Source organism: Lissotriton helveticus, chromosome 6 (assembly GCF_964261635.1).
Source record: "Lissotriton helveticus chromosome 6, aLisHel1.1, whole genome shotgun sequence".
Taxonomy (NCBI): Eukaryota; Metazoa; Chordata; class Amphibia; order Caudata; family Salamandridae; genus Lissotriton; species Lissotriton helveticus.
Genome location: NC_136067.1, coordinates 217,571,801 through 217,596,129, shown reverse-complemented (window position 1 = coordinate 217,596,129; position 24,329 = coordinate 217,571,801).

Here is a 24,329-nt window from a genome sequence, read left to right as displayed (position 1 = left end):
GGCACAGCCCTTTAATTGGACAAAGCTTTTGTTTCCATAAACCCTCTAGCATATGCAGTGCCTTTAAATTCTTCAAGAGTTAATATTTTCTTTCAAAGTGGTGAAACTCTGAGGGCCATTGGTATGTACCTGAACTTTCCCTATCTGCAATCATTGCGTTTTTTCCAGATGTTTGAGAGCTGTAAAGAAAGCACAAATCTTCTGGCCAAGTTGGCCCATTCCAAAACAATTCTTCATTATACATCGAAGACTTTCAAAACTTTGAAAACTGCCAGATTTTGATTGTGAGCTCAACTAGTGCCTATTTCTTCTCTATTTCTCCTGGGAAGTATATTTGCAGGAGCCCTGTCCTCCAACAAATGTAAAATAGACTGCTCAGCTAGACCCACAATGACCCAGCACAGCATCATGGGCAGGTGTGCATCCGTGTAATGTCCAGACTAAATAGGAACACCGTCTCACCACTTTTGTTTGTTTGTAGTTCAACAGCTTTTTTATTAAGTTGTATATCGAAAATAAAGGATACACTTCCAGTAGAGCAGCATACACAGGTGAGTACATATTAGAATAATATTAGCGCTCGTATCATATTGCACTACAAATGAACAATTATAAAGTACAATACTACAAAGCAGTCATTCAGATATGCAAGAACTCTACATTATAAGACCGAGATTCAGTGTAGGAAGCACATTCCACCAATGGCTAGAAGATCGCAGCATTCAATAGTAGTGCACCATGTAATGTAAGGAACAAGACAATCAGGCAGGAACAATAGGAGGAACATTAGGGGGATAGATAAGAAAGTGTGTTATGTGCTAGTAATCAGGCCCACAAGGTGCTATCTTTGAACAAAACTAACAAATTCTTATGCACTAATTTATGTAATCTCAGTGAGCCTGATCGGGTTATAGCTATGTTCTATTAGCAATCATAATCTTTCAGAGTGTAAAGAAGAATGAAGAATATGGAGGATTGTATTTCTGTAAGTATTCATCAAGACTTTGTGTAGGAACAAGCTGCAGAAATGGAAGTTTAATAAGCTCCTATATAATTCGATCAAGTGCTCTCCATTGTAGTGGGTGAATATTGTGACACACCAAGCCCGATAAGGCCAACAGGACAACGCCAGTAAGGACAAACTGCACACTTTACTTGGTGGTGATGTGCTCTGCCCACAAGCGGTCGGACATCTTCATGTATGCCCTCGGACCACGCCAAGCCCTCCGGATGCATGCTGGCAACAATGCCGGGTAGCAATTATTAGAAAAAAGGGGACCCCTATATATTTCTCTTACACTTGCTATACATAGGGAAAAAATACGTTAGAAACAGTCTATAGCTAAGTGCCAAAACCAGGCAACAGTTGAACAATGCCGGGTAGCTGCAGGGTGGCTCACTACATCCCTCAAAGCTTTTAATAAAGAAAAATAAATTACAGAGATATCAAATATCAGTGAATTAACATTCTCAGAGCTCAGCACGCAAAGTCTCTCAATCGCTGGCTGGGCCGGGTCATGGCATGCAGCCGGTGCGGATAGCCTCGCTGGCTTCCAGTCACTTGTGGGGTTGTTGCAGTCTCCCCTTCTTCCTGAGCATAGATCCCGTCTTCACAGCCATTCCAGACCTCGGCGTCTGGGCTTCCCGGAGCTTTTTCAGGACCTCCCAGCTTGAAGTCTTCCAACTTCGTCTCCTCAACCACCTCAACCTCTCTCGCTGAAATCTTCTTGAACCATGAAACGTTTCTTGAAACTTCCTTATTCCCTAACACAGCAGTTATCATAGTACCTTGCACTCTTGTCTCCCATTCGGATGTCTGGCTCAGATGCTCTCCTTGGGTGACTAGCCTTGTTATTGTTGATCTGTCTCCTCGCTTGTGCGGTTATCATGTCCATTACCCCCGGCTTCCACGAAGGTCTTGCTGGCACCACGTTTCTTCCAGATCTCTTCATGAGGAGATCACTGGGAGCACACCCTGTTGTGCAGTGTGGCGTCTGGAGGTATGCCCTTAGAAATTGCTGCAGGTTGGTTTCTAGGTCTTCTCCCTTTTCCACTCCAATTTGGAGAGTTTTGTCCATGGTTCTCATAAATCTCTCCTCCTTGCCGTTAGCCTGTGGCCATTGTGGTGTGATCTTCCTATATTGTATAATGAGCTGTGGTGGTATCCCTTAAACTCTTGACCTTGAAAAGGAAAGCCATTGTCTGTCTTGACCTCGTCTGGTAGCCCTAGTAGAGCAAAGACATGGTCCAGCATCAGCTTCACACACTCAAAAGATGTCGACCTGACCAATTCACCACTGGAAACTTCGAGTGACTGTCCATCAGTACCAGCTTGAGCTGATGATCTGGAAAGCTCCTGAAGTCCATGCATTGACGGCGGCCCATTGTGTGGTGCTGGGTGGTTCAGTGATTACAGGCGCCACCGGTGAATCACCACTGGTTAGGATACAGGATCGACAGCTCTTCAACCACTCTGCCACTTGTTGGTCCATTCCAGGAAACCATACTTTGCTTCTTAACCCCACTTTAGTTTTGGACATGCCTTGATGCCCTTGATAAGTGAGCTCAAGGGGGCCAATCTAGAGCGTGTGCAGGATGATGATCTGATGCGATAGAGGATGAGCCCCTCTTTGCTCTCACTCAGCTTGCCCTGGCACCTCCAGAGGTGTGTCTGGGCCTCTTGCTCCTCTCGGTCAATCCTTGACATCCATCAAGGAAATTCCTCCATTTATGCCTCCCTGACTCTCTTGAGGCCTGCATCCACCAGCGTGGCTTCCACAATTTCTTCTAGCGACAATGCCCAGGGGCACAACACCATGGTAATCAATTGTGTGAACTCCTCTGTACCTGGATCGTCTTCTTGTTGGTTGCTGTTACCCCTGTCCACCGGATGATGGGACAAGTAGCCAGCTGGGTTGTTCAACCTCTGGCCGGTAGGTAACGTTGAACGAGTACTGCTGGATGTGGACTGCCCACCTCTCAATCCTGGGTAGTCAATTGTGAGCTGTTCCCTCAAACAGGGGTACCAAGGGCCTGTGATTGTAGATCATCTTAAACTTTTGGCCACATAGAGATGAAAATGCTTGAAGGCCCACCTAATGGCCAAGGCCTCTCTCTATTTGAGTGTATTTTGTCTACACAGCCATGAGTGCTCTGCTGGAGTACGCTATCTGTACCCATTCACCTCTCTCTGTTTCCTGCAGGAGTACCGCCCCTAGCCCTACGGGGCAAGCTTCTATGATCAGTTCAGTGGATCTGCTGGGACTGAAGTACACAATGGTGGTGTCATAGAGTAGAGCCTTCTTGATCTCCTGGAAAATATGATTATATCATCACTCACATCGATGACACCTGCGAGTCCTGATAGGGCTTCCCGTATGGCCTCTTGAAACACCTCGGCTGCTGAAGACACCCCTAAACTGAGCCTTTTGAATCAGTGGAGGCATCCATGAGTTGAGAAGGTTGTGATGTAGTGTGAGGATTTCTCTAACACCAGCTGAAGATACCCGGAGTTCAGGTCAATTTTCGAAAACCACCGGGCTCCATTCAAATTAGCCACAATTTCATCAATCCTGGGTGTTATGTGCTTCTCCCTTCGAATTGCCTGATTGGGTAACTGCTTTTCCAAGCATAGTCTTATTGCCCTGGATGCTTGGGTTTCGGGGCAATCAACAATTGCAAAACCCATGGAGTGGGTGCAGTCAACCTTTCAACCTTTCAATTACTCCAGCTTGTTCCAGTTCTTCTTGCTCCTTTTCAACCAATTGTCTGTGGTGAAAAAGTATTCTGCAGTGCCACAACACCGCGCGTCGGACCGTCTCATCTATGTGAAGGCATGCCGGTCCCTAGAACAGCTCTGGAAAGTTCACCAAGATGTTGTCCGCATGGGACTGGTTTATTTGTTTTGTTATTTGTTTTGCAAAGAGACCTAGGTCCTCTGCTTTGTGGCAACCCAAAAGTGTTCCTGTCTCACCGGTGGTCAAGTGGACTTTAGTGCAGGTCTTGTTATCCCATAGGCCACCTCTACCTCAGTGACTCCCTGTAGCGGAATGGGGTCTGTGCCCCAATAGGTGTATATTTTAGCTTTCATGGGTGCTAGGTGCGGCCAGGGATTGATTTTCTTTAGTTGCTCCACATCGCTTACCTGCCTCTCGTAGTTGCTCCTGCCGGCTCTCCGGCACAAAGGCACACTCTTGCAAAGTGATTTAGGCGGCCGCACTTCAAGCACAGCTTGCCCTGCTCTGGGCACCCTCTTGGAGGATAGTGGGTGGTCCCACAGTTCCCACAACTCTTGTCACAAGTTCTCAACATGGAAAGTCCTTGTGGGTTCACTGGCCTCCTCTGTATGGCCTCCACCTGCTCCTCTTTTAGTTTGACAGGTGGCGTGGGTTGGGGGTCTAAAGATTGGCAAGCCAGGGCTGACTCAATGTCCCCAGCTCTGCTGTACGCCAACTTGTTGGCTCGGCAAGCGTTAGATTATCCTCAAGTGAAATTCCAGGCTGCAGCATAATGAGTTTGCGAAGATTTGAACAGCAGCAGCCTGATTCAACTGGTCTCTGATTTTGTGTAGTTAGTCAATGCCAAAACATGTGCGCTGCAGCAGAAGAAAAGCAACTCGATGACATTTACGCCGCCGCTGCAGACTCCGTGTCCTAAGGGCACCCCCGCGATGCGACACCGCGACCCTGGTCTCCCCGACGACACCTGCTGACGCCACCACCGAGCCACTGCTCGCTCCGCGACCTCTGGGCAGACCGCACTCTGCACAGCCTTGCTTCACGATGATGCCTTGGCATCGCAGAGGGCATCCCCGCAATGCCGCACTGCAACCCTGGTCTCACCGACCACACCTGCTGACGCTGCCACTGAGCCGCTGCTCGCACTGCGACCTGTGGGCACCTCACCGCCTCACTTCACGACAATGCCTTGGCCTCCCCGAAGACGCCGCTCCACACCGAAATCAACGCCGCTGCTTGCACCATGGTTTGAGGGTACTGCTGATAAAGTTACATGACGTACCGCCCTCATCCCGCACCGCAGCCTTGGCCTACCGACGCCGGCACCATTGACTCCAGTTCATCAGCCGACAACAGCGCTTCAGCAACGACGACACCGCTGCTTGCACCGTGACCTGCCAGCACCGTGACGAGCACTGCCTTCATCTCGCACCGGGACCCTGGTCTCACAGACTAATCCATCTGACGCCGCCACTGAACCACTGCTTGCACTGCAACCTGAGGCCACCATATGCCGCACTGCTGCACTATGCACCGCAGCATCCAACACCTGCTGATGCCATCGCTCCTGACTCCAACAGAGAGGAGATCGACCTGCAAAGCGTGTGACTTCGAGGGCCCCAACGACTCCTGCATGACCTCTGGAACCGACGTCATGGTTTTGGAAGCTCAACGAGAGATCGCCGATGTCCTGCATTTCTAAAAGGTACTGTTTTAAAGCATATTTTGATAACAGTGAATTTTTAGCGTTTTTGGTGTCGACTTAAGTATATAAAAATATTGGATATTTTTCTAAACTGGTGTGGTGTCCATTTGTAGTGTTTACACTGTTTTACTGTTGGTTCTGTGCAAATGCTTTACACACTGCCTCTAAGATAAGCCTGACTGCTAGTGCCAAGCTACCATGGGAGTGAGCAGGGGTTATTTTAGGAGTGTAACTCCCTTACCCTGACTAAAGTGGTGGTTTCTGCCTGGCTTTGGCACATGCCCTATCCTGCCAAAAATCCCATTTCTAACACCCTTCTTTCTGGAAAACCTTGTCTCTGAACCCTACAAATGTATCTGTATTTATTGTGTTAACAATTTTGATATAAGGCCACTGGGAAAATACATCCATCAGTACTACTAATATTTTTATGTATTCCCAATTGGCCCCATAATGTTAGCTGCCACTTTTTCCCAAGGGGCTTTGGGGCACTCAAATGTATTGCTTTTCGGAGGGCTCAACGTCTTCAAGGAATAGATAGGTCCAGGGGGTGAAAAATACTTCCATCCCCTTTGTCGTAGTCAGCATTTCACTGATCCTGGGTAAAGGGAACTGATCTGTAACAATGTTATCATTTAGATCCCGTACATCAATGCACAGTCTCACTTTACCATTGACTTTGTGAGCAAGCATTAATGGGCTAACCACTCCGCTGCTCCTACTGGCTCTATGATTCCAGCATCAGCTAATCATGTTAACTTCTGATGGACTTCATCCCTGACTGTCATTGGTACATTCCTTGCTGTGTGGGCTATAGGAATAGCTTTGTCTTTGAGAATTATTTTGTGTTCGACGTGTTTCAGCCTTCTAATATTTTCATTGAACACATTGGGGAATTTCTCCAACATTGCCTTTCCAATTAACTTCTCCTTCATACACAATTAAAACTTGTTCTTTACTATTGGGATCTAATATTATATGTGCATTCTTTTAATCCAACTACCCAAGGACTGATGGACCCTACCTTGCTACATATAATTTTCCACGAGCCTTCCTATTCTTGAATCTGAAAATCATTCTCCTGTATCTAATCATGTCAATAGTCTGACCCATGTAACTTTCTGGTGCAATATCAGAATTCTTCAAAATAGATTCTAATTCCTTTTCAAAGTTATTCTTCCATTCTTTTTCGTTCACAATAGTGTAGGGTGAATAGCGATCTGCTGCAATATGTATACCTACACTGCCCAACTTCATGAAATATATAGGTTTGTTTCTACTGTTTTCATCTGAGATATTTAGTATGACTTTTTCTCTAACATTTAAGAAGCTCTCACTTTCCTCTTCACTAGACATACTAGTACCGTCCATACTAGTACCTTCCATCTCAACACTTTTTACTTTATAACATTTGTCTTTTTTGAACTTGCAGACACGCACATAGTGGCTAATTTTCGCACATCTACTACATTTTTGTTTTAGTGCAGGACAGTTTTTAGGTCTCGCCTGAGCCAATGTGCTTGCGTATTGCTGGGCGAGATTATAGTAAGCGGAAAAGAAAAGTCTACCAAAACGGCTGCGGATCGCATACAGTTCATGTGATCTATGCGCGTGCACGCCATCGCCAGCCACGTCACACACCACCATTTGTCTGTGCCTTGCATCAGACTTCAAAGGCTGCCGCTGCCCCCCAATCAGACTTCGAAGTGATGCGCTCCCGCTTCCGCTCCCCCGCCCCGCCACAGCAATGTCGAGAGCTTGTTTTGCTTGCTACTCCTTCTCCCGTCGATGCTTTCTTTCCCTGCATGCTTACGCTACTCCAGATTTCTTGTCCTTTGCATTCTTATGTTGCTCCAGATTTCTTGTCCTGTCCCTGCATTCTTTCTGTGAGTCTATGCTAGCCATACCTTGTGGAGTAGTGTGGCTCACTGGTTAGAGGCGGCAGACCCGAGAGCAGAAGTCGGCCCGAGACCAGGGTTCAATTCCCGACGCGGCAGGGTCGTGGACCTGGGTCAGCGGGCTCGATAATTCTCGCCTCGGTGCCTACTCTAATCAGGGGTCCCACTCGGCAACTCTGGGCATTAGCTTGCCTAATCTCCACAACGGCCCCATCAACGCCGGGGATGCCTGGCTCCACCTTGGGGACTCCCAGCAGGGACCATCCCACAGGGAAAGCCAGGACGGGTTCCCCAGCGTTATACAGCGCCAGGTAGCCTCCGGGTAGCAGTGCGCTTTACAAGCTCAAATACATTACATTACATCACATTACCTTCATGCCCCCTCTTTGCTTGGCCTGTCCCTGCTTGCTTTCTCCGGTCCTCATCTGCCCATGCTTTCTTTCCCTGAACACCCCTGCCAGCCTGCCCTGTTGTTGCCTGCATGCCTCTAATTGCCTGCCCAGTCCCAGGCTCCTTGCTCTGTCTTTGCTTGCTTTTTCTGACACTTCTCCGTCCCTGCTTGCTTCCCTTGCCACTGCTTGTTGTTTCCTCGTTTCTCTCTTAAAACGCCACTATATAATTTTCACCCACCTTTTGAAGCCCTACTCCTGCGACACAGATTTTCGCGCATGTCTTGGCCCCCACTGTGCTCCTCACTTCTTTTGGCTTAACAGGTGGCTTTCCTCGCGGCAACCCTCCGCCCCTCCCCCACCACAGAGCGCGTCTAGCGGCCGAGACTCTTCACTTTGCCTCAGTTCCAGCCTGCAGTCGGATGGCCCCAGAAGCACTGCCCAAGAAGATGCTGTGTATATTTTTGTCAAGAAGCAATAAGCGCCAAAACATGGTGTACATTCATTTTGAAAGGACAAAGTCCCTTCTGTTTCATATAATTGAGGAGAAAGGGTTCTAATTTTTTAATAAACAGGCTTAAATTCCTTGTGCTTTCCAAATTCCCTTCAATCTTGGAAATAATTACAGTTTTATATTGGACCATGTCTGGGGACGCCGTGGGAGCAGGTTACTGTGACCCAAAGGCCTGGCTCCAAGCATCCAGATTTGAATCCTCGATTAACGTCAACAGTGACTTTTTGGCATAATGAACACCACAAAGTTGAATTATCTCTTCCTTAATATGTGTAGTTGTTACACACATCAATTGGATACACAGTTTCATAGATATATATATGATGTCTTCAATCTGAAGATAATAAAGCGCTTTACATGGGCACCAGTTACATTATATTTTTAAGGCACGGGGAGATTAAGTGATTTGACCATAATCACAGGATAATGAGGGCGCGCTGCGACTCGAAATTGTCTTCCCAGTTCCAAAGCCGGAAGCTCTGACCGTTATTACGCCACCTCCTCTTCGCAGTTCTCCATTGCAGACTTCCAGCCAGCTGAGCTATCTTCTAGCTCAGTTTTGTGACGCAAGCCAGGTCTGGCCGTTGGCATGCTAGGCACATTCCACCCTGCTGGAAGTGCCAGGGCGCGCTTTTATCAACGGCGTGTGGCACTGTGGGAGGAAGGCACACCACGAGACGGGAGTCAAAGGTGAGAGCGCGCTTGGCAGATAGCACATCTTCTCAAAATACACGTATGTAAAAACAGACAATAATTCATAATATACTATCAAGACCTGTCTTCCAAGTACGGGTAATATATGTTTTTGTTGTCCGTGGGTTTAATTTTCGACCTGATTGTTGGCAGACAGAATGCAGAGGCACTAAACATGTCTGCGTTCCTCTCTACCTCTACCTCTACCTCTCTCTCTACCTCTCTCACTATCTCTCTTTCTCTACCTCTCTCTCTCTCTACCTCTCTCTCTACCCCTCTACCCCTCTCCCTCTCTCCCTCTCTACCTATCGCTCTCTCTCTCTATCTCTCTACCTCTACCTCTCTAGCTCTCTCTATCTCTCTACCTCTACCTCTCTCTCTACCTCTCTCCCTACCTCATTACCTCTCTCTCTCTACCTCTCTCCCTACCTCATTACCTCTCTCCCTCTTTCTCCCTCTCCCTCTCCCTCTACTTCTCTCCCTGCACATCTCTCACTCTACCTCTCTCCCTCTACCTCTCTCCCATTACCTCTCTCGCTCTCTCCCTCTCTACCGCTCACTCTATCACTCTCTCTCTCTACCTCTCTCCCTACCTCATTACCTCTCTCCCTCTCTCCCTATCTCTACCTCTCTACCTCTCTCTATCTCTCTACATCTCTCTACCTCTCTCTCCCTCTACATCTCTATACCTCTCTCTCTCTCTCTCTCTCTACATCTCTCTACCTCTCACTCTCTCTACCTCTCTCTCTCTACCTCTCTCTATCTCTACCTCTCTCTCTACCTCTCTCCCTACCTCTCTCCCTACCTCATTACCTCTCTCCATCTACCTCTCTCCCTCTCTCCCTCTCTCTCTAGCTCTCCCTCTCTCCCTCTACCTCTCAACCTCTCTCTCTACCTCTCCATCTACCTCTCTCCATCTACCTCTCTTCTTCTCTACCTCTCTCGCTCTCTACCTCTCTCCCTCTCTACCACTCTCTTTCTCTACCTCTCTCCCTACCTCATTACCTCTCTCCCTCTACCTCTCTCCCTCTCTACCTCTCCCTCTCTATCTCTCTACCTCTCTCTCTACCTCGCTCTCTCTACCTCGCTCTCTCTACCTCTCTACACCTCTCTACCTCTCAACCAGTTGAATTCCGGGAAGCCCAAACCATCAGTATTTCAAATCTGCGCGTGAAACGTGGGTAGGATGAGCCGTGCAGCTCAGAAAGGGATGTTATTTTTACATAATTTGTATTTAACAGAATTGGGAAGCAGGAGAAGAGTCTCACAGTTGAAATAGGGATTCACATACACTGGCGACTGCTTTGAATTGCCTTTAAAACCATTCAAAGATGGCTGCAGCATCTACGTGGGATGTGGTGGACTAAGTGGCAGCTGATACCACTGCTTGTTTGATTTAGAAATCAGTATGATCTAAGCAAAGGATTTGGAGTCTTGTGAATTGAATTCACAACTATTGAGTGCAACTTCAAACATTAAAACAATACATTTGAATTAATCAAACATAACCTTTGGATTATGTGGATGAATAGCATGTGTTTATGCTGTATTATAGCTGAATTCCCCTTGATCACATGTCAAGAGGCTTTCTGTTAGTTTAAGTTTGCATTCGAGCAACCACAGTAGCACTCTTTCTTTGTGTAAATCGATTATCTGGAGTGCATAAAAGTAACTTGCTACCTAAAGGCATCACATTTTTGCCATGAAAAATAACTCATTTTGCCAAATGTGGCTACTGCCTGATTCTCCCCAGGGTTGGCAGCCATCCGAGAAATTTAACAAACCAAGATATTTCTGAAAGCTAGACACACAAGGGAGTCAATGGTGGTATGACCTGTGTAGATCCCACTACATTTTCTAACCCAGAATGTGCTACAAACATTGGTTGAAATCACACACACACAACCGCACATACAACCACACACACACACACAACCACACACACACACACAACCCCCCACACACAACCCCCCACACACAACCCTCTATCTATCTATCGCCCTCCCTCTATCTATCTATCGCCCTCCCTCTGTCTATCTATCGCCCTCACTCTATCTATCGCACTCACTCTATCTATCTATCTCATCACCACAGCATCACTCGCACCACCACAGCATCACTCAGGGGCACCACAACATCACTATGCGCTACCACAGCATCACTGAACGCCACAGCATCACTCGTCGCCACCACAACATCACTCAGCGCCACCACAACATCAATCTGTGCAACCATTCAACAACAACTGGTTCAAATATGTTCTCTCAATGTTTCAAGCTTTATTACAAATGTCACAAAAAGATGTTAATATTTCACTTCTGTTCTTGGATTTTCGTCACAATAAAATACATCGAACATAATCTTCACAAAAGTTATTTACAAAAGTTTAAGCTATTGCCATTATAAATGACAATAACTTATATTTAAGTATTAATTATTAAAAAAAATTAAACGCCATTGTTATTTGTAATATCAATACACCTTAGTCACGTAAATACAACACATATTGCATTACAAATGCTATAGGTCACATTTGCAAAAGTTATAACTATTGGCATTGTAAATGACAAAGCTATTCATTTCACTATTTTCAAAATCAACACATAAATAAAATATTTGTCATTTACAATACCAATAGCTCAAACTTTCCTAATGCGAGACCTATTGCATTGCAAATGCTTGTTACTATTTGGTAACATTTTAGTTTTTCATTAACTACCCAAGATGTGTCGCCTTTTTTATATGACTTGTTCCCAGTGTTGTCAAAGGTAACCTTGGCCACTACCTTAGACTCAGGTTCAGTTGTTTTCTTTATTGCTTTAGCACACCTTCCTGACATTTGTGCCTTCATCTGTTAACTCTGCCTCACCATTAACCCACAACCTTTCCTGTATTGTTGAATCAGGCAGTGGTTTCTGGAGGGGAGGGGGCATGCAGAATACAAAGGGTGTTCTCAATAGGATACCACCCCTTCACACTCTTTTCAGCTTGACATTAGAAAGACGCTCTTTCAAAGTTCCTTGTCAAAATCAAAGAGTGTCGCCAGGAAATACAGGCTGGAACTACGTTGGTTTGTGAATAAGGCTTGGCCGAACCTGTCACCAATGTGGTGGATTTTGTAAAGTACTACAGAAGTATGACCCATCATCCACGTTGGGATTGGGGTAGGTAATCAGAATAAACAAACAATATCCCAACTGGTATTATTGAAAAGGTAAATGAACACATATGCATAAAGCATTATGAGAACAGAAATAAGGAGACTCAATAAGTTTTTTCAAATGTGCTCATGGCATCATGTAATGAACAGAAATAGTTAGGCGATTTACAGTTGTAACAGCACTGTAGGTGGACGAATACCAACACAACCCGAATTGTACTTGGTGCTCAAAGTGTACAAGTGACATACAAAGTGGCGACGCAAGTGACAATTGTGGTCAGCATAAATGGCGCATAGTGAATGGTGCTTAAATATATACAGTGAATAATGGAAAACAATGTGGCTCCAATTGAATCATTAAGCAAGAGTTCTCAGTTGAGTTGAATGTAATTAGAATGAACCACACTGGGGGCTGCGCCTTTTATTGCGCTGAGCGGTCGATCACATTTCGATCCTCTGTAAAAAGAAGGTCTGTGACTATTGATGGGCCTCACCACCAGCTCATGTTGCAGCAAAAGGTGACCATGGGGATCTAGTTATCAATAGTGCAAAAGGCCCAGTTACATAGGGGGCACAGGGGTGTGAGGAGATCACTGCACCTCAAGTTGTGACAGTTGTGTTTACTGTAAAACCAGGGAATGTGGACAAAATGTAATTTCTTCCTACAGGGCCAACTGCACTCTTACTACGTCGCTGGATGTAGGCCACACAATATCTTGGCAGAGAGTACTTTCTGTGCATGTTAAATAAAGGAGTGCATGGATGCACGGTACACGATAGTGCTCCGTAACACCGGACGGGCCAAAGTCTCCGCACAAACAGTAATTAGAAGAAAAAAGCATGTTAAAATGTATTCTAGAGGTGCCTTAATGAAGTCTGATGGATAATGATAGTAAACCAAAACAGAAAGGCCATGCTAAAAATAAAAACAGATGAATTAGAGTTCTATTAAATATCATGTCTGGGCCTTTGTAGAAACGAAACAAATGGCTGGTATTTTTCTATGGGAAATGTAGCAACCATAGCTGTTCCTGTGCTATTATTTTACTGTGAGTGACACACCGGCGTAATTTCACAGGAGCCTACCATCAGTCTTGAGGCATTAGATATAGTGTCACGTGAAGGGTAGCTCTGGTTTGACCATCTGCTGTCAACATTTTGGAAGTATATGCACACAAATCTTTTGATGTGTGCTAAACATATCAATGGAGGATGAACCCCTCTTCCATCTCCCAGCTGCACTGCGGGTCCAATAGAAGCCCATTTGTTAAAAGAATTTCCATGGGTAGAAAAAAAGTGCGTCACTTGAGAGCAGCAAAAACTCTAGGTTTTCTTAAAAATGAATACATTGTTAAGGACATTTTTAGTGAATGTGAACACAGTGAAGTATAACTAAAATGAGCGCAGCCAGCAGCTTACAAAAAGCGAAATGAGAGACGTAAAAAAAAAAAAAAGAGTGTAACATGTTCCTCAACTACCAAGACAGGTAGGAGGCCTTGGTAAAACGGTAAATATCCTTAACAACAAATCCTTTATACCAAATACTTTCCCCCCTCGTACCATCACTCCACATGATGCACCTACCCCGCATACCATCACTCCGCATGTCATTACATCGCATGCGCTTTTACAACGCATGCGATGTAATGACGATCCACCTGTTGCAAGAAAACGGAGGCTCTTCACTTTCCTCACAACAACGTGCACCGTGCACCGGCCCTCAGATGAAGCAGGAACATGGAGCGAGAGGTAAGGGATGGGGGTTACTGTTGTAGGGTTAAGTTGAAAAGTCGGGGTGTGCAGGGTAGCGTGTCAGTGTAGGGAGGTGAGTGGGAGCCGGGAGAGGGTTGCGCTGGGGGTAGTGTTGTCGTGTTGGTGTAGTCTAGGATAGTGTTTTAGGGTTTAGGGTAGTGTCGGGGGTCGTGCAGGGTAGTGTTTCAGTGTAGGGACGGTACTGGGGTTAGGGGCAGGGTTGTGCAGGGGGTAGTTTCCTAGGGTTTAGGGTAGTGTTGTGGTGTTTGTGTAGTTTAGGGTGGTGCTTTAGGGTAGTGTATTAAGAAATGTACAGATTTAAATTAATACACAAGAATTAGTTAAAATTACATTATTTTTAAATTACTTACCCACCCAAAACCCCTGTTTTCCTGCTATCCTGTCCCAGTGCATAAGTAACATTTAAAAAACATAAATAAGAGATGTACACTTTTAAATTAATACTCGAGTATTAGTTTAAAAAAAAAGATTCATTTAAATGCCATCATTTTAAAATTACTTACCCACCCAAAACTCCTGTTTCCCTGGCATCCTGTGCCAGTAGGTAGGAGACTAAGTTGTAAAATTAAAAATATTGACACATTTTTTTTTCTCCATTGTACTGGCATGTGTTGTTTAAAAATGCGTTGTAAAGGTACTTTTAATAGTTTTAATACAAAATGTCTTGTATTTGCTTCGCTATAAAAACATGCAGAGTCATTGCATTTGCGTTGAGAAAAATGTGTGGTAATGGTATGCGGGGTGTTTGTGTGCAGAGTTACGTCGTATATTCCCGTAAAACACATGGAAACTGACCCCAGGGCCAGAAGCTGCCCCAGCTATGGATGGTGCATCTGTTTCTGCACTCCGCAGTGATTACTGAACGCAGCTAGTCAGAATCTGAATGAGTTCATGTGAAGGAATCTACTCCCTCCTGCCCTTTTCCCATACACACAACCCGAGCCTGTCCTTTAATCGGAAGGAGGGATTGCAACAGAATGAAAATTCAGCTTTGGAGCCACCCTTCGCCTGCTGGACCTGCAGCCTCTGCGTCCCAGTAAAAGCACATTTATGAAAGGTAAGGAGAGGGCAGCAGAAGAGTGCCCCCAACCTAATGCCCCTATTTTAAATGTGAGCACGTCCTCAGATGAACCCTCTCAAATCAATAGACAATACACTTGTATTCAGGAAATTTGTTGCTGTGATTGATGAGGTACATTGAGGTGAGTAAAGGGTACAAGAGAGAAGAGGGAAAGACTGTGGAAGATACGTGGTGCGGAGAGGTTCCATAAGCTATTTTGCAATTTAATTTAGTAAGATGAATTTGACCTGCCATCATGCGTTTCTCAGTCCATCCAAACGATGAGTGTGTTGTATAGCATTTTAGGACCGTAGTGTAATTTTCCTGATTCATGCCCTTATATAGGTATAAATCACCTTGTCCTCATATAGGCATATAAATCATAACCATATTTAGACATAGCCCATGCAGTCCAAATACAGGCATGGATACTTTCATTAGTTCCGAAAAGTCTCAACGATTTCTAGGAAAACTCAGCTTTAGCAGTTAGGGACTTCCTCTTGCTTGAATATTAGTTTGTCCAAGAACTCATTGAATTTTCAAAGAACTGCGATTCTTTGATGACGCTATTATGTCCAACTTTACGTGAAACTCAGCACCTTGAAGGTATAAATATGCCCACACTTGCCTTAGCAAACACACGGTGGTGTGGAGCAGTTCGACTATCTACTTGCCCAATGCAGCTCGATACAGCAGGTGCCGAAGGAAGCCGACCCTCCAGCTGATGCACTGAGAAAGACGCTGTCTTTTTCTCTCACCGAGAAATCCAGCTCCAGTGTTTCCAAGCTCCCCTTGCGGGGTGTTGGGAAATCGAGTCCCGAGACAGAGAGATACCAGACCTCCTTCATTCTAAACCAAGGTACGGAGCTGATTAGACCCTAAGAGAAATCTTGGATAGATTCTTGGCAAAGAATACTAAACTTATGCCACACCTCACTTACTTCTTCCCTCGTACTAGACTTAGGTTAGGTACATTGGGGTAGGAATATTTTAGAAGCACCAGTTGAGTACTTTTAGTATTTATTTATTTATGTATGTATTTTATGGCTTAGAAACCATACCATGCTTTTACAGTATTATTTCATAATACTCTTCTTAATGTACGCATTATACTTTACAGCCAGTATTACGATTGTAGCAGTTCACTTCTTCTGCACGAGAAAGAAGACTGTTCAATAAATACTTTTATTTAAAACGCCAGTCTCTCTAGTTCTCTGCACCTCTGATGAAACAAAGCATTCACGATTGACTGAGTAAAATATCTATCTATTGTTTCCACGACTCTGAAGATACGTTTTATCTTGGGGAAACAAAGTTGTCATGTTTCAGCGGTTGTCAGAAACTAATCCCTTCTTGTTTATTCGAGAAAGTTTCTAGTGACCTCTGAGCTAGCTAGCACACACAATTAGGTCTAACATATCTGATAGAGACCTAGTTGACCTAAGTCCTACGTCACATCTATAGGATACAATATTCCAATGCGCAGAACCTATTGGGAATATAGGAACTACACTACAACTGTGCAGGGCAAATCTCTGAGTTTCCCATTTTACATTCCCGAAACATTTTTTTTGCCTCACAGCAAGTTAATTTTCACTTAAGTGGAATGCAGCCAAGCTTTAAAACGTATGTATATTTTTTTCTTATCCAAGATTATCTTTGGTTACGCTCTTCTATGAAAAATATTAGTTTGCATAATGTTCCTCGGCAAGTTCAGCCAGTGCACGTTTTATGCGCAAAATGCATTGCATAGCAAATTAATACTGTTCAGTATGTGGCATATTTTATGCTGTACAATTTTGTTAGTGAAAATAAGGATAAATGCAATACACATTTATAAAAAAATATTTTTTTCAGATGAAGTTGACGAAGTGAAAAACCTTGCGTCTCGACGTAGGACATTTTTCAATAGAGCTTTGCAATGGTTTTAAAAAGAAAATGACCCCCCCTTCCCAAGGACAGACCAACCACTAATTCTGGTTTAGCAGAGCATTAATCCGGACACACCTCATTCATTATCCCCACATGCATACTTTAAAAGAGGAAAAAGACTTTGAGAAATAACAAAATGTATAAAAACCAGAGGCCAAGAATTAGCCTTGGTCTGAAGAGACAAGAACACAGTAAACCTAACTGTTGATTATGTTGCACATCCCCCACTTTTCAGATGTGCACAAATGTACTTCTACGGTCTGCCTCAAAGCATCAAAAGGATCTGGTCCACATGTTTATCACTATCCAAAGCAAATTAAATGAATGAACCTGTCCTGTATTTTTCTAGCTTTTCAAAATCAGGATGGGATGGACTGTGAGAAGAGAGTTGGTAACTTGAAGCTGCCGGTAGGTTAGAGAAATTGTGAGGCCACTGAACTGACATGATTTTGAGGTATTTCCATCCATGTCAAAATTGTCTGTGACTGCCACATAACATCTGCTGCCAAATGTGTAGAAGTCAACAAAAATATTTTTAGCTAGACTTATAGTGGTGTATGAGGTGTGCAATCCAGTGCCAGAACATTTCCAAAATACTACTGGTCACCTTTTAGTTACTACATGCTGTTTTCTAAAATGATGATTCTGCCCAGATGATTTTCATCTACTCATGATTTTTTCTGCATTGAGAAAAAAGCACCCTACACATTCACATATAGGTCAAATGAGGTGGAACAATTGATTCCCTTCATCAAGAACATTTTCTTTCACTCTTAATGCAAAATCATGTTATTGTAATTGCATTTTTCTTGCATTCCAATAATTTTACCACAGTTCTTACCAGTTACACACATTAGGCCTGACGAATGTTACAGTACTTCCCATTGAGGCAAGCACAATAAATACATATTGTATAGTACTGTTGTGCAGAACTGCCTATGACTCAGTTCTAGCAAAACCAGTGTACATGCTTCATGAGGCCCTACTTTGTAAACAAATTGGACTGCTCAGAGTAAAAAAGGCATGCCTTTAATTGAAAGATTTATACTATAAGAAATGATCATATGTAGGATTCTTTCTTACTGAATTTAGCATATCTCAGCTGCACCAGTATGAGGGACAACTACGGCCCAGTGATGGAGATTTTGGATGTGATGTGAGTGAGTTCTCTGTGTAACCCAGAGATCAATCAATCAAACAGTCAGGTTTTTGTAGAGCGCACTACTCACCTGTGAGTTTCTCAAGGCACTGGGGGGCGGGGTTATGAGCAGCTCCGTTGGGGTCATTCGAAGACACAGGTCTTGAGGTCCTTTCTGAATTGGTGCAGTGTCGGGCTCAGTCGGAGGTGAAGGGGGAGTTCGTTCCAGGTCTTGGCTGTGAGGTAGGAGAAAGGTCTTCCACCTGCTCTGGTCCTGTAGAAACGAGGGACGGTGGCTAGAGCGAGGTCGGCTGAGTGGAGGTTTCTCTTGGGGGCGTGGAAGGAGATTCGGTCATCTAGGTTTTGGGGTCTGGTGTTGTGGAGGGCTTTGTAGGCCTGTGTTAGCAGCTTAAAGGTTATTCTACTTTTGGTGGGGAGTCAGTGGAGGTCACAGAGGTGTTGGGTGATGTGATTGTGTCATGGGATATCAACGATAAGTCTGGCTGAGGTGTTCTCGATGGTCTGGAGTATGTGGAGGAGTTTTTCTGTTGATTCCAGCATAGAGGGCGTTGCCGTCCAGTCTGCTGGTGATGAGTGCGTGGGTGACGTTTTCCTTGGAGTCGGGGGGAATCCACTTGAATGTCTTGCGAAGTATGCGGAGGGTGCTGAAGCATGCAGAGGATACTGCGTTGATCTGGTAATCCATGGTGAGTGAAGAGTTGAGTATGATGCCGAGGTTGCGTGCATGGTCCGTTGGGGTGGGTGGGTTTCCAAGGGCTGGGGCCACCTGGTGTCATCCCATGCAGAGGGGGTGGAGCTGAGGATGAGGACTTCTATTTTCTCCGAGTTGAACTTCATGCAGCTGTTGCTCATCCAGGTCTCAACGGCTTTCATCCCTTTTTGGAAGTTGTGCCTGGTGATGTCGGGTTCTTTGGTAAGGGAGAGGATAAGCTGGGTGTCATCGGCATACGAGATGATGTTGTGCCCGTGGTTTCTGACGATGGTTGCGAGGGAGGCCATGTAGTAGTTGAAGAGTGTGGGGCTGAGGGAGGATCCTTGGGGTACTCCACATCTGATCTCTGTCGGTTCTGAAAGGAAGGACGGGAGTCTTATTCTCTGTTTTCTGCCTGAGAGGAAAGTTTGTATCCAGTCTAAGGCCTTTCCTTGGATGCCGTTGTCGTGAAGTCTGGTGGTTAGTGTGTGCTGGATGACGGTGTCGAAGGCTGATGATAGGTCCTGGATGATGAAGACTGCCGTGTGGCCTTGGTTGAGGAGAGCGCGGATGTCGTTGGTGGCGGTGTGGAGGGCGGTCTTAGTGCTGTGGTTGCTGCGGAATCTGGATTGAGAGGTGTCCAGGACACAGTTGGATTCTATGAAGTGTGCTAGCTGGGTGTTGACGGCCTTTTCGATGACTTTGGCAGCACAAGGAAGCAGTGAGTTGGGCCTGAAGTTCTTGAGGTCAGTTGGGTCTGTGGAGGGCTTCTTTAGGAGGGCGTTGACTTTGTCGCACTTCCAGTTGTCAGGGAATGTGGCTGTGTCGAGAGAGCAGTTGATAGTTTGGCGTAGCTTGGTTTGATGGCAGTGGCAGCCCTGTGGAAGATGTGTGGCGGGCATGGGTCAGAAGGTGCTGCGGAATGGATGCTCTTCATTGTCTTTAAGGTGTCTTCTGTGGTGAGAGGGGTCCAGGTGAGAAGGGTCTGTTGGATGGGGTCATTAGGGGTGGGAGTTGAGGCGATGCAGTGGTCTTGGTCGTCGTAGTTGTCATAGAGCATCGTGATTTTGAGGTGAAAGATGGAGCTGAGTTTGTTGCAGAGGTCTTGGGAGGGACGGACGTCGGTTGTTTCACTGTGGGGTTTGTCGGATTTCTGTATGATGGTGAGGAGTTTGTTGGAGTTGTTGACTCTGGAGAGGAAAGATGGCCACACTGCAGCGGATCTCAGCATCCCCAGTGTGCGGCCTGACAGCTCCTTATCAGCACTGCTCACCTGCTCCCTGGAGCTGCCACTGACATCACACAAGCCTGGGGGATGGAATTACAGCCCTGGAAGGAGTACCCTAGCAACTTATTTCTGTGTTTTAATTAACAGGAGCCCAGTTAGGTCTGTTTTGCGGCTCAGAAGTGCTACGTGGTAGAACGTGGCTGGGTGTGAGGTAGGGAGAGATTGTTAAAAAACGTGAAATGGATTGGGAGACTGTGGAAGATACTAAGGAGGTGATTATAATGGCGGGTCGATCGCCACCGCCGCGCCGGCGGTGGCGATCCGCCCACCATCCAAACTTGATTTACCCCCCACCATATTATCATGGCGGGGTGTACCGCCTCTTTTCTGCCGGTCGGCAATCGTTACGATTGCTGGCCAGGTGGAGCTGGGGCAATATCTGATGCCTGGTTGAAAAGGCCTTTCCATGGCGGCGATGCTGCCATGGAAAGGCTAGCGGGGATGTGCTTTGGGGGCCCATTGAGGGCCCCCACGGGGGTGGGGGGGTGCACTTGGGGGATAACCATGGTACCCCCCTGCAGACCGATGCACAAGGTGGCAGGCACCGCATGATGCCTGCCACGTTGTGAACAACATGTCAATTTGGCAATGTCAAATATGTGGACAGCGACCACCAGGGTGGCGGTCACATCCTGATCAGTGGTGGTGGACCGCTGCACGTATGGTGGCGGACCCAGCACCGCGAGGATGACGGACGGACTAAAGTCCGCCCGCCATCTTAATGGTCCCCTAGGTGTGGAGTGAGAATAGAAAACAATAGATTGACCTAAGAAAGAGGGTAGAGAACACAATCACAACAAATGAAATAGAAGTCTTACAAAAATAGTTCCAGAAAAGTAGATGGAAACAGTACTTTGGCGATGGGAAACTGATAAGAGAAGCACACGAGGAACAACAGAGGAACAACAGGAAACGGTATGCTATAGCCAATAGAAGTGGTTGTCATCGGGTTCGAATAGAGAGCCATAACCATATGTATAAAGTCACCTTCCAATTCACACTTCTAGCAGGTGTAGTAGAGTAAATTCTAAGAGACCTTATCAAAGGCTTTTTATGCATCGAGTGCCAATGCAAGAGTGAGTGGATTTAACTTTGTTGATTACAACATAACCTTATATTGTCTGTGGCCAGTCTACCTTTGAGAAATCCAGTTTGAGTAGAGGGAATGAGTTTAGATATGACTGTCTCAAGTCTAAATAACATTATTTTCACTAATAGTTTACAGTCAAGATTCATTAGATTGATTAGAGATAAGGGTCTAAAATTCCAAATGATCTTTCCTTTCTTTCGGGATGACAACTATTGTGGCATCGGTGGCCATACCAGAAGTTACCTCTGTATCTGAAAAATGATTAAAGACCGCTTTCAGTGGATCAACAAATAACTCTGCAAATAATTTATCAAATTTACCAGAATAGCCATCAGGCGAGGGGATCTTCCCTATGTTAATACAGTTGATGGATTTCTGAATTTCCTCATTTGTAATAGGACGTTAAGGCGTAACTGATCCTCGTGGTCTACATGTGGAAGTGCTATGGAGTCCAAGTATTTGATGTGTAGAGATTAAAGTAGAAAGCTTGGAAAGAATCAAGAATACACTGCATCGAAGTTACTACTTCCACAGAAGCATGCCTGATGGAGGGTATAAGGGACTTGTTTTTAGTGTGTTTCAATTAAATTGCTAATGATCTCTCAGCCCTGTTTCTGTTTCCGCTTTAGAGATATTCACCCATTTTTTAGCTCTCTTAATAAGTATCTTGTTGTGTTGTAGAATATGTAGCACAGATAATACTGCAGACCCTTTCTTGAGTCTTAGTTTCTTGTTTAAATTATTAATTTCAATTTCTAGCACTGTCAGTCATGTGGTTACAGGTTCATTTTTGATAGACATCAGGTTTATCAGTAATCCTCTGATTGTGGCATTGAGAGCATATCATCTAATTACGGGAGATGTCCCTGTTGCTGTGCTAGCTTTTAGGAACTGGATAATTGTGTCAGCTATTTTATATTTGAAAGTTGTGTCCACAAGGAGATCATCATTAAATTGCCATTTTTTTACGTGGGGATGTGTGGTTGCCTATTATAAGCTCCAATGGCACACAGGCATGGTCAGATATCAGTATGGTTTCTATTTTTGGGGTTTTGGACGTAGAGAAGAGCCTTGGACTACCCAAGAGATAGTCAGCTCTAGAGAAGGATTGGTGTGGGTTTGAGTAAAATGTGTATTTGCTACTTAGGATTGTGTAAACTCCAACCATCAATCAGATTATGGTTCATACAAGAAAGTTTCATTTAGGAATGTGATATACTGCAGAGGAATTTACTCTTAGACAATCTATCCAGCTTCCCAGCCATAGGGAGGTAGAAATCACACCCCACCAAAATCCAGATGTTGCCAGGCAGATCTTACAATATCTTGTCAAGTTTTTTCCAGAATTCTGCTGAGTTTTCTGTAGGGACATAGACAATTAGAAATTCCTTGTCTCTTTTCTTAATTCTGGTTATAAGCCATCTACATTGATGGTCATGGGAGTGTTAAACTATAGTAATTCCAGATTTTTTAGATATGATGATGACTACCCTACTTCCCTCTGGACAGCCTGAGAACATGTCATCTCTGCTATCCATCGATAATAGCATTTTCCATCCTTTACAGACTCCATCATTGATTACTTCTCAACCTCCCTCGCTCCTACAATCCTGTATACCCTACATATACCTCTGGAAGGAACCTACCTCAGCCCCCTCTTCCACAGTTCATACACTTCCAAATGCCTGGTGATGAACCAGAATTCTGAACTCTTCCACTGTACTGTGAATACATCCTATTATAGACTGTATGTACCCCTGATCTCCATCATCTACAACTGCTGTCCAGTGCTTATGGTAAGGCACCATGAACGTTGTGTGGGAATGCATTTGAAAACCAAGATCTTCAATCTCATCATTTTATTTTTACAGTTGGCAGTATGCCAAAGTATGTTGGCTATGGTTCTTGTCCCAGTACATTTAACTGACAAAAGAATGGTTCCCTATTCAGAACATACCATTCTAATAATATCAATGTGATGACATCAGAGCCTTATATCCAGAATAGTACAGTTTGCAAACAGTAACTGGGAAAACCATTCAGTCTGTTGTTGCCGTACTGCGTACAGCGTGACCCCTTGACCCCAACGTGTTGTACGTGTCGTGTGCTGGAGAGCGCGAACGCGAGCGAGTGAGTCGGAGCTGAACGGAAAGCTGAACGGAGATTACGACGGGAGGAATCGGGATGAGAATCGACATATGAGGCAAAGCCTGTTTCCATTTCAGGGTAGCCATAAAAAAAAACGACATTCTTCCAGCGGAGTCAGCCCAGTCAGTCGCTGCTTCTAAAGTACAACCCCCTGCCCCCTGTCTGAACCCTATCTGAGCTCTGCCTGAGGGCGTAAGCAGGGTGGAGTGTGGCGTGTGGCGAGAGTAAGCAGGAAGAGGCAAAGAGTAGAGGTGAGAGAGCCGACACCGCTTTTCAAAGGGAGTGCTTTTCAAATGGAGTGTTTTTTTTCTTTCCCCCATTAAGTCTAATTGAAGCCTATGTCAAAGTTGTGAAAGAAGGAAAACCCTTGCTTTGGGTTATTGTAAACCAGGACAATATTTACAAGGAGAAGTGGAGAAGGGCACGGGGCACGAGCATAACTACAAGTAGACGGCACAACAGAGGTTAGTGGTAAAAAATCATCTTTGGCACCATCTGTAAATCCCCCGTACCCCTCTCCTGAGGATTGAGCATTGGGTTATATTGGGTGGACACTTATTTACAATAGACTGTAACCTGAAGCACTTGGGCGAAGTGCTCAAGTATTTAAATGGCCCCTCGGAAAAACAAAAGTACATTAGGAATAACAAAGAAAGCAAAAGATAATGGTGAAAATCAACATTCTGCTCAAGAGAGTCCGACGTCCCCTGGGGCTATGCAAAAATCTAAACGTAGCTAAAAGAAAAAAGAGAAAACTTCCAAAGAATTACAACAAGGAGGAAGTAAGGGAAGCAAGGGAAGCAAATACACTTAAGGATTTTGTGGGAAAGCATTTTAAGAGGGTCTTTTCCCCCGCTAAAAACTTGGCTACCGAAGAAGAGGAGGAAATATGGAAAGGGGGCTCCTCTCTAATCTTTGATGAATGTTTGGCAGACTCTGTAAATCTGGCAAATCGATCAGTACAGTCTTTGATAGGCCGTAAGGGGATAATAATGTCACCGCGACTTTCTTCCTCTCGGCGAGTGTTTCGGCAGACGTCGGAAGAAGTAGATAGCCTGGACTCAAGGCAAACTGAAGAGGTAGCCCATAATC